This window comes from Protopterus annectens, chromosome 8.part0 (genome assembly GCF_019279795.1).
Source record: "Protopterus annectens isolate FY-2018-M chromosome 8.part0, PAN1.0, whole genome shotgun sequence".
Classification (NCBI taxonomy): Eukaryota; Metazoa; Chordata; order Ceratodontiformes; family Protopteridae; genus Protopterus; species Protopterus annectens.
Window position 1 is genome coordinate 135,048,882 of NC_056741.1, and position 12,188 is coordinate 135,061,069.

At 35.9% G+C, this 12,188-nt stretch overlaps 1 protein-coding gene across 1 annotated transcript in view; it reads right to left on the minus strand.

Moving 5' to 3' along the window:
* Window positions 1-12,188, minus strand: part of LOC122808674 (alpha-2-macroglobulin-like) — a 1,311,252-nt gene that overhangs the window by 978,893 nt on the left and 320,171 nt on the right. The gene's annotated exons all lie outside the window — the stretch shown is intronic.

Here is a 12,188-nt window from a genome sequence, read left to right on the forward strand (position 1 = left end):
TAGATACAGGTTGTATTTGAAAGGTAGGCAATGAATTCATGCAGGTATTTAGTTGGGAAGCAGTGAAGGGTGGTAAAGAATTGGCCAGGGTTTGAATGGCTTCTGTAAAGTAGTTATTAAAGGCATCAGGGATCTGGTTGGAGTTGTTATAGTTGAAACCGGCTGGGTTTGGAGTAGTAGGGTGACCTGGCTGAAGAAGTTTGTTTATCCCTGACCAAACTTTTTGTTGACTGGTTTGTTGGAGGTGAAGGTAGAAGTCTTTTTTGTCTCTAAGAATATCCTTCTTGGTGGCATTTCTTAGCTGTTTAAAGTGGAGGTGATCTGATGGACATTTGGTAGCTCTCCATTTAGCCCAGATTTTATTTCTGAGGAGTATCTTTTGCCTAGTTTGTTTTTTGAGCCATGGGGCAGATTTGGTTCTTATTCTAGTAGAGCAATAAGGTGCATGGCAGTTAAGGATTTGAAGAAAGTTAGTATTAAAGTAGGTAACAGCCTCATCAAGTTCAAGATGGGTTATATGGGATTTACATATTTACACTTTCATGATGGAATGTTCTTAATTGGGCAGTATTGTCATTACTGATTCATAAATATTGTTTCATTGCCTACTGGAAAAATGTTGAAACTATAAATTTAAAATGCGCTCTAACTTAAGTCTAACAAGTGTATTATACAAGGAATATAATTTAATAAAGTCAGGAAGGCGTATCAAAGAACACATGTATGTTTCTTGTTTTGTGTGCAAGGGGCCTATGATTTGAAAACAGCCCAAAGGTAATCTTTATCCACCACTGGCCAGATGCATTTTCTTTGGTTGTGGTGTGGGTTTCAATGCTGTTTCAATGAATGTGAGTTTCAAGGGCAGAGAAGTTTTAATGCCAAGTCTATTTTGATTGTGAGACAGTATTGCTTTGTTTAGCGGATACCTATTCATGTTTGTGCGTTGTGCTATAAAATGTAAAAATAAAATCCAAATAATCATTGTAGAAGTAAAGCAGTATGCACACTTTATGGTAAATGGGGTGAAATAGCCAGGTAATGGGACATTAGAATGGCTTCTGTGGGACTCTGGTGCCATATTTTGGTTTTTTGTTCTTCAGTTTGCATTTGAAAGTTGTTATCCCACAATTTCATTGGAATGGGTGGGGTTATGTAATTATGCATGCAGATTTTACATTAATCAGTCTACAGATTTGTACATATTTTTCATGGGCCTTGTCCAGACTTTTGATGATTCCAGGTTGAGAAGTATGTCCTATATTAAAATAATTTCCAGCTTCAAGAATATAGTATACAGGAACCCGGAATACATCCTGAATACAAGGCCTGGCTTTTCTTGATCTTTCCTATTGTATTCACACAAAATAATATTATTACTTTGAATACATTTTCAATGGATAATTTTAAAGAAAAACAATTAATATATCAGTTCCAATTAATGGAGAAAGAAAAAAACATTCCCTTGATTATGCATTTAATAAATTTAACTTAAATAAAGAAATGTGGATAGGATTCCCCTTCAGAAGACTGACATATCACAATCCTGAAATTCCTAAGACTGAAGACCAAAATCCTGAAACTTCAAAATCCTGAAAACTCAATATACTGAAAACACACAATACAAATAATTATAATATGCCAGGACAACGACAGACAGAAACACATACAGAACAAAGCATAGCAGTTGTCACCAAGTATAAGCAGGGGGCAAGCCCCCTGTATCCCCCATGTAGGGGGCTGTGCCCTCCCACACCCCTTGCTACTAAAATATAGCAACACCGAAAATGCACTTAGTGTAGTGAAGTGCAATCTCAGAGTTGAAATATGTAAGTAACAGGGTGTGTGTGGGGTGCAGCCCTCCACATGGGGGGGTGCAGGGGGCTTACCCCCTTCTTTTACTTGGTGGAAAGTAATATGGTTTATGCTGTTTAAAGTTAGTAAATGTATGCCGTGTGTTTTCAGCATTTTGAGTTTCAGGATTTTGAATTTTCAGGATTTTAAAGTTTCAGGATTTTGGTCTTCAGTCTTATGATGTGATATTTCAGTCTTCTGAAGAGAAACTGTGGATAGATATAAAAAGTGCATATATGCTATTGAAAAAGAATATCCATGATCCAAACTTCAATCAAAAAGGAGATCCCAATATTTATAGACTTTCTGATATTAACAATCCATCAAAATCCTCCTGAGAAGAACTGTTTATCTAGAATTTATAAAATTATTAAAAATAAACTTGATTTCTGTAAAGATAATTATTGGGATTATATTATAACTATAAATAAACATTTCCCAAGTGAAACTGAAAAAAAATAATACTTACATCTTCTTTTCAAACCACATGATAATTAAGATGGAAGTTATTCTCATGGACATTTTTGCATAAAGCTTTTATTACTCTGCAGAAAATAGAGTTGATGTGTGTGAAAAAGTTTGCTTGTTGGAGATGTGTTTTGGATGTCACAGCTAATTTGCAACATATGATCTGTGAATGCAGCCTACTTAAACCCTTTTGGAATAATTTTAATTATTTTTACAGGCTCTTTTTAATGACAATTTCTGTTTAAATAACTCATTCATTTTATTTAACACACCAATTCCTTCATGCGTTAATAAAATTGATTATTCCCCTCCAGTGGTCTTTTCTAACAATTGAAAGAAAAGTAATAACAAGAAATTGGAAAACCACTACTGGTCCAACAGTGAAAGAGTTTTATAACATTGCAATTGAGATTTGTCATCTGGAAATCCTAACAATTATACAAAGAACCAATAGACAAAAGTATTCACTTAATTCCTGGATGAAACTTAAGAGACTACTGAATAAAAGGACATTAAACTAGAACTAAAAAGAATTTGGTGAAATAATTGTTTTGCTTCTATTTTAAATTGTAGACACCCTGTAAATAGTTGGTTATGTTAGTGTTTTGCTTGTTTGCTTTTGCTTCAGTTTTTACCTATATATGTAATTTTCATCTAGCAAATGTTATGTTATGCATTTATAATCTAATAAAAAACATTTAGAAAAAATGATTTATAGTCACTGTTCAACAGAAGACCTTGTGTGATTTGATTATATGGAAGGGAAGCAAGAAAAAAATATCTACATTCATCCATTAGATACTATGAATGCTGTTATTATAGCAATAACCCACGCCTGGGTGTGGGTAAGGCTAAATTTACCCACGGTTGGCGTGGTTTGGTCCCGAGGCGGACCAAACAAAGCCAACCGTGGGTAAATTTAGCATTACCACCAGAAGTGGTTATTGCTATTATACATGACATTATTTAAGAAAAGAAACTATTACTTTTCTTAAATAATGGCATAGTATAATGCCTGTTTACTGCCCTTCCGCAGATGTCTGGCATCCGCGGCAGTTCTGATGTACTGCGCGCCTGCGCAGTACATCAGAGCTGTGGGCAAAAGCAACGGAGAAAGCAAGATCTCTGTTGCTTTTTTTTAGTGTCTCGCTATGTTAAATGAGTTTAACATAGCGAGACAGTTTTAAAATAAGCAACGGACATCTAAAGACACTAAAAAAAGCAACGGAGATCTTGCTTTCTCCGTTGCTTTTAAACATGTTAAATGGGTTTAACATAGCGAGACAGCTAAAATAAGCAACGGAGATCTCCGTTGCTTATTTTAAAGCTGTCTCGCTATGTTAAACCCATTAACATAGCAAGACAGTGTTTAAAACGAGTTATACTAATGGAAAAAGTCCGGGCGACGGACCTTTTCCATTAGTATAACTCGATTTACAACGAACGCTGGCCAATCAGCGTGCACGTTTTGGGGGGATCATGGTATAATACACATTAAGGTATTATGTGCAAAAATTAACCATGTGGACATAACTAATGGATCAGGATCCATTTTCAAGGATCACATGACGAAACCCCATGAAATACTAATGGTACAGAGGCAAATGTTTGCAACAATTGAAAAACAAGAAAACAGTGTTTGTAAGAAAACAGATTTTTAGGAATAAATGTTGACCCTATTTGAAGGCCCTCAGCTAAAGCAGACTTAGAATTTATGCAGTGTGTGAAGTATTTGCTAATATGAGGAAGGAAATGCTATCTGAAATCATTAACTGAAGTATAACATTTAGTTATGTATGTATGTGTGTATGTATATGTATATATATATATATATATATATATATATATATATATATATATATATATATATATATATATATATATGTAAAGCTCAGTAGAGTCAGTGGATGCTTTGGACAAGAGTGTCACGTATACTTTAGGCTGTATGCCATAGCTTTAGACCAAGAATTAAGAACAATTCAAATTCCATATACTTTGCCAGAAAATGTGATGGGTACAGGTGAGGAGACAGTGGAGACTATATCACTGGCAAATAATTATAACCTGATCATGGTGTTAAGGTCCAACTAGACTGTGAGACTTGCTTTGGTACAAATATAGGTGCATGTGAAAAAAGAAATGCAGAAGATTAATTTTGCACATTTTTTTTGGAAAGAGTACCATGGCAAAATATTAAGAAGGTATTTTCATAAGGAGATGGCTTATTATACCAGACAAGCTAGTTATAGACTCAGCTATATTGGGGATTTGACAGATAAAAATAAGTTAGTTTTGTGTGGCAAATATTAATTTCATAATTTTATGACTGTTTTTCCTGTTCCCTTGTTGTTGCAGGTGCAAAGTAAAGTCTTACTTTGATTTATTTTCTTGTAGTAGACCTAACAGTGCAGAATTAACCTTCATACCTATCCATATGCAAGTCAGTGGCACATTTTACCTAGTCAATGCTACAAACAATGGTGATACTTTAGAACAGCTAGAAAGAGGTTGGTCAAAGGACAAAAGTGTACCTATGCATAAAGAATCGATAGTACTGAGGGACAAAAAGGAAGAGGAGACAGGGAGAATACTTTGGCACCATTTGCTTTATTATTTATTTATAGTAATGGCAAAGTTACACAATTACAAAGTAAATGATGACATGCTGCAGATAATACCAGTAATGTTCATATAGTTGTCAGCTCTCTCACAAATCCATCTCCAACTAAAAAGTATTTAATAGCAAAATATTAAAAAAATTCACAGATGGAGCCACTGACTTGCAAGCAGAAATGTTTAACTTTATCTGGTATGGGAGGTCTCAAGCTTTAATGTATATCAATAATAACATGCTACTGTGAACTCATTTTGAACATGTAGATGTATATACATGCTTAAAGGAAGTTGTAAGTTAAGGTAATAACACAAACATTTTATAGGCTATGGATATATTCTGGACTTGTGGAGGCAATACAATACCCATTGATAGACAACCTGTGGCAGGAACCTACAGACTCATTGTTTGGCATAGAAAATTGGCTAGAGCTTAAGTAAAGAAAGTTTTAATATCTTCCACAAAGCATGCTCCAGTGTACTGTTGAGTACAGGCTCTCTCTGAGCGACTTTGTTTTGATACCAAAAATAAATAAATAAAAAAGAAGAAGAACATTACAAAGGCAAACAAATATTAGTGAGAAGTTTAGATAGACTGCAGGTACCAGGAAAAGGGCCTCAATGAAGAAACTCTAGAAGTTAGACACAAGGTAGATATGGAATGTGTCATATGGGGTTATAGGTTTTAAATTGGTTTATCTGTGATTAAGATAACATATCCAGTAGTAGGGAGATAGTTATTTTAGTTGCTTTTTCAGATGTTCCAGTTTTGTCTGCATAGGAATATTGTATTTCTGCAGATGATGTCATGTTATCGGACGATTGATAAATGATGGATGCTCTGTATTGTGTTAATAAAGCTTTTTTCAAAGTCTTCAATAACAAGCATCTTGAGATCTTATATCATGTACCTGAACTGAACTACCAGTTAACAACAAAGAAACATGGCTTATAATCTCATACCAAGGCAGTGGAACTCCTGTGTTATGAAGACAAGCACCTGGTATGGTTGAATAAAACCCATATCCTTATTATCCTCCCAGCATGACTGCTGAATGGCCTATCTCCTAAACCACTAGTGGTGCTCTAATGTGTTCCCCTAACTATTGGGTTCATTTATTATTACCACCATCAGCTGCTTTAAGGCTCACCCTTGCCCTAGAACACTCTCATGCTTTGCATTTAGTAGTCAATGGTAAGGTTGGCTGCAACTATGGACATGAGTAAGACCATGAGAGAGGTACAGATCTGGTTTTGTCTTGTCACCTTGGGTAAGAAACAAATGATTACTTCAGGATAAAATCAAAATGCACAGTGCTGACCTTGCTAACCTCTCACAAGGCATATGCCTATAAGTGCCAATATCTAGAGGGACAGCACCTATACTTTCAGGTATCCTGGCCACACTGAGCCTTCACAGTAAGGACAGGTAGCTGCTAGTGAGCTTTTCATTGGTCTCTCTACAAAGACTGCTCACTAAAGACCCAGGTTAATTGGTGAGTCTAACCAACCAGAAACATAAGGGGGAATCATGCTCCTTCAAAATGTGGCTGGTTATGAGTTTTTTTGGGATATGTTTCTATCTTCTTTATGTGTAACATTCTTATTTGTGCCTCCATGATATTTTTGTGATTGATTTTTTTCATATTAAATATCAGCTGATTGAAGTTAGGTGAAAATATGAGTCACCTGAGATAAATTATTTGTTTAAATATGTATTTATTTTGCTGCAAATACTGTGAGGCTACTGCTGGTGTGTGACTTTGACTCCACAGGATTTTTCACTGAACTGGATTTCCTCATTTAAGGTTTGGATACTTCCTTTTTTCAGTTTCTGCTTTTATTTTAAATCTTGTTTTACCTTACAACTTTTTTTCTTGGAGTTCTAAAAGTTCATACCTAGGGTCAATTAGGGAAAAAAACTTTCCACTCACTATCTGAAAATTAATGAAATCTAGATAATTATTTAGAGGGGATGATAACTAAACTTTCCTTTTAGATTGTTTAGCTGAGTTCTTTTGTAAGATTACTGCTGGTATATGATTGCATCAGATTTACTGGATTTAGAGCAGCCTGCCCATTCTGTAAGTTTGACTTTGAAAGTGCCTCTCAGTTTTGTCTCATCTCATTTGTTCATTCTACCAGGCACTGAAAGATCAAACTGGGAAGGAAGGCCCTTCCCTTAGACTCTTAAATCCTGAGTTAGCATCTGTTCAGTATTATCTCACTGCCTAAGTACAACTGCAATATTTACAGTGCTGACCCCTCATCTTACTTGTAGAATCTTTAACATCTGAGATTAGATTACAAATCAGTGGGGTGCAGGGAACATTTAAAGAAATTCAGTGGTGCTGTTCAACTTGACTTTTCCTTGTTTCTTTCCAATACACTGTACACCTTGCCATGACAGCATACTAATGACAGTGAAGACAATAACTCAGTTGAGCTGGGGGTCCTGGGAACCACCAGCCCCCCAGAAGCCATAGGATTATAGATACTGTCAGTTTAGAGCATGTTCCAAACCTTTTGAATCATTGGTGGTCTGAACAAAAATTGTGAGTAGGAAATTCAGTATTTTTTTCTTTCAAGGAAGACATAATTTGTGCTGAAGGCTTGATAGTGAAAGATGACAAAATTGTAGACAAATCTTACATAAATCCTGTCTGGGAATGCTGCCTGCCTCCTAACCCCTACCGCCTAAAAAAAAAAAGTCACTTCCAATGCATCCTTCTGGTGTTAGATTGGGATGAAAGCAGAGGTTCAAAAGGCCACAGCCATGTACTTCAAACAACTAAGGTGGTGCATATACATAACATACTTCCTAATCCCTACCCCTGAAAAGCATTTATCTACATATGTGCCTGATGCATGAGTGTCAAGAAATTGAAAAAAATGTATTCAAAATTATTGGTCCTAGACAGTATTCTGCCAAGATACAAGCTATAGTAACCTTTTTCACTCCTCAGAGGTCTGTGAAAAAAAGTAAACAAAGAATCACCACATGGCACCCAGCCACAACACAAGTTGTGATCTCCTGTGCACATGGCTCAGGTTTGATTGTGAGGCAAATTAATGAAGTAATGACCACACCATCCCCAGGCTGCCCCACAAGCTACAACCTTCTCTATTCACCTCTGAGAATGGCTGTTTTAGCATGGGTGCAGCCGAGGACAGAGTACACTGGTAAATCCAAATACTTGGTGTGGGGGTCACCAGACTCATAAATGTTATGATGGTCTCAATGTTCTGAAATCTGCTTTATGCCTTATTTTGAAAGATAATTACTTGTTAACTGTATTTTACTACTGCCCAAACGAGTTATGTATATGTTTGGCATTAGTGCGTGTGTGTGTGTGTGTGTGTGTGTGTGTGTGTGTGTGTGTGTGTGTGTACACACACACACACACACACACACACACACACACACACACACACACACACACACACACACACACACACACACACACACACACACATAAAATGACAGAATGATGATGGAGCACCAGCACCCATGGGTATTGCAGGCAAATAAAGCCAGTTATGATGTTAGTTTAGTGGGGAAAATGCCAACCAGAAGGATTATTTAACTAAGTCAAGGGCTCTATGTTGGTAAAACATTTAATAAAACTATGAACTCTGCTACTTGACAAAAGATAACTTTGAATTTTAAAAGAGAAGTTGTGTCAGTGTTTAGAATCTGTCATCCTAAGAGTCTGTTATTACTCACATGGTTAATTAAGTAGAGAATATTACTGTACTAGCTTTTAGTGGTTTAACATATGTAAATTAAAATGCATATATACATGCATACAAATATTTTAAGCATGGGCATAAATGCTCTTCTAGCTTGCCAATATATCAAAACACTTGTTCCCATAATAAGTGTCCAGGCTGTTCTTAAAAAATATCTAAACTAGTGCTTGCTTTAATGTAATTTGGTAGTCTGTCCCATGCATCAGCTACTCTGTCAGAGAACCAATTACTACACTTGTCATTCCTATAGAATCTTGTACATAGGTTGTCATATGATTCTGTAGTGCTTGGGGACCTCCCAGGACCAAGAGGCCCTCAGCAACCACAGGGTTTGCAGGTTCCTTAAGCCAGCTATGGTGAGTGGTCTGGTTGAAATTTTGAAGAGAACCTGTTCAGGGCCTTTGTGCAGCATGACATTCTGTTGTGGACAGCTGCTGCAGGTTCTAACTATGGTATCTGTCAAGAGAAGACTATAGTTAGTGTACTAAGTCCAGCAGCATCTGGGTCAGTGCTACTTCTCATGAAGCAGCTTTGGGTTAATGATATTCTTTTTGGGTCTGGTGAGAGAAGGAGCAAAGAATTATTGATTCATAGCTACGTTGAGATCAACACTATCTTTACTGCCTGACAGACAGCACCTCCAGTAATCAACTTCAAACCTCAAAGGTGCAATTCATCCTTCAGCTCTTATTAGTAAGTACTTGGAAGCAAGGATTTCTACTTTCCAACTATCTCTGTAGCCTGCTTGATTAAAATGGACATCCTAAAGCAAGGAAAATCATCTCATGTTTACTGACGGTCATCTACTACTTAAACTGGTGCAGTAATAGGGAGATGTAGTAATATAATGTTATTTCAGGCAAAGGTCTCATGTGAAGCTATGGCAAATAACATGCAGGTTATCTGTACCACACAACACCACACTTAACTAGTCATACACAGCTCAGACCAAATACATAGACCTACATATGCTGTGGCTCTTAACCTAGCTAAAGCACAAGGGTTAAGAAATCTAACCTATGAAACAAGTACCCTCAGCGACCTCACAAATGCACAACACAGTCAGTACCCACCACAAAACATATATTTAACAGTCACAATGTCTCAGTTAAAAACCCATAAGGCAAGCCTCCATGCATTCCAATATACATAGTGAGACATAGTGATACACCACTCACAAAGCTGTACATGGAAAGGGCCACAGTCAAGTTTTGCACTGGGTGCCAGGATTCACCACATCATGCACCGTCCTTGCACTGCAGTTACATATAAGACACAATCAGAGTGCACGTGCTTGTATATGACTTCAGAAATACTGCTCTGGACTATATGAGGAGAGACATGATGGAGCTCTCAGAATATGTAAAAAAATTAAAAATAAAACACTATAGATGGATCAGTCCAAGCCTAAAATATATATTTTTGTAAGTGCTTTCATTCTCAAAACATATCACAAAGAACTTCATCAGACAACCATCTGTGTTGAATACTGATTTAAACACTAGTAAAAATTTCATATGACACAATTTATTAATCTTAATTCATCAGTAATATAGCTTCCTTAATTAAAAAAGCTAAATTTATACCCTAATTTAAACCTGCCTCTTTATAGGAATTACATCTGAGCTGTCATCGCAGTTTATGCCTGTTCATTACTGCATCCAAATTTTCCTCTTTTAATTACTTTTCACACTTTCCAAAACTAAAAAACAAAAACCTCTAAATATTATTATTGGTGTTCTGCTATTCTGCTTCACAAGTCTGACACTGCTCATAATACATTATCTCTTTTTTTGTTTGTTTCAAATCAACCTGTCATTAGATCTCAATGCTTTATTAGTGTAAGCATTTTCTACAAAGGGGCTTTTGGAAAGGTACTGATCCTGTCTGTGGCATGAACAGGCAAATGTTCCTCCTACTTTAGTAATTTTAGACTTTTCTCTAGAAATGTATGTCTTTTCTAAAGTGCTTTTTAAATTTAGTAGCTCTCTTGTTAAGAAAAGTTGCTTTTACCCCAATAATACCAACTAAAGCCTCCTGTCCACATAAGTCATTCCAATGTTTCTTAATGAAAGAGATAATTAAAGCTAATTTCCTTGATGTCTTCTGTGTACATCTCAGGTATGGCTACAGTTTCATCAGCCAAATTAATCTTCCTTCCCCTTATCAATCCTACCTCTGTGACAGCAGCATAACATTTTTCTCTGTTTTAAAATATTATATATAGCATTCCCTAATATCTTATTGAGGTACGCTATCTCTTTAAAATATCTACATATCCTGACATTTATTAATAAAAATATCATCTTCACTTATCGGCCTAGATGCTCTCATTTGTTGACTCTTATCTGTACCTTTTCTTGTATGATGGGGATGCAGTACTACTATGACCAAGGTATTTACCTCAGATTGCTTTTACTATGTACTTTGTGTGAAGACATTCTACTTAATTTTGATAATCATGCCTAGATAAATTCTTCACTGCCAACATTCATTTTAAAGTTCAAATAATCATTATTTTGATTGTCTAAAACACATTACTGAAGTTCTAACAAATAGTCCCCAAAAATAAAGATGCCATCAATATAACTTATGTACGTACATTCTTTACTTCTACCATGATTAGCTAGTAAATATTTCTTGTTTTTTCCCCAAGCATATTAAAAATGTTGGCATAAGGAAGTGCCATCAACACTCCAGTTGCCACTCTAGTTATCTGTTGATATAGTCCGTCACCAGAAATGAAAAAAAAAATGTTTTCTGAAACCATTTCCAATAAAGTCCAATTATTTCTTAAAACCATTTCCAATAATTTGCAAATCAAATTCACATTTATAGTTAATTTATCTCCATTAGAATTGGAAATTGTTTGAACCAAATCAATACCTTTCACTTTGGGTATGACAGTGAAAATTGACAGCATGTCTAACATTACTAATAGGGAATGTCAGAACTGTCTGACTCCTCTGATCTTATTAACAAAGTCAAAGGGGTCCTTTACTAAATGGGGTATAGGTCTAACTAATTGTTTTAAACAATGTTCAGTCATCTGTCTCTAGTTGCCATCACCAAAATGCTCCAAGACAGCCTTTCCTAAACAAAATAGCCAGTGTCAAAACCATGGACTAAAACAAAATGCCAAAGATATTTAATCTTATCCTTCGGCAAGCATGATATTTCTTGTAACTATCACACATGATCATACCTGTTCTTTAGAACCATCTTCCTGTCTTCGGGATGCAAAGTACTTTTCTTGCTCTGTTCAGAAGTAATTTAGTCAAACTGATGAGAAACCATAAATTCACCCCTGATTTAGCACCCATGTCCCTTTTGGATAGGGGCAACAAATAAATGTCCCAACATATACTTGTTCTCCTCATCTCTGGGTTATTTATATCCAAAATATAAAGGCTATGAATTACCATAGGAATATAAAGCTAGATTTCTTAAGATCCTGCCTGATCAGTGGCCTATTAAGTGTCTATGAACCTAATTACGAAACA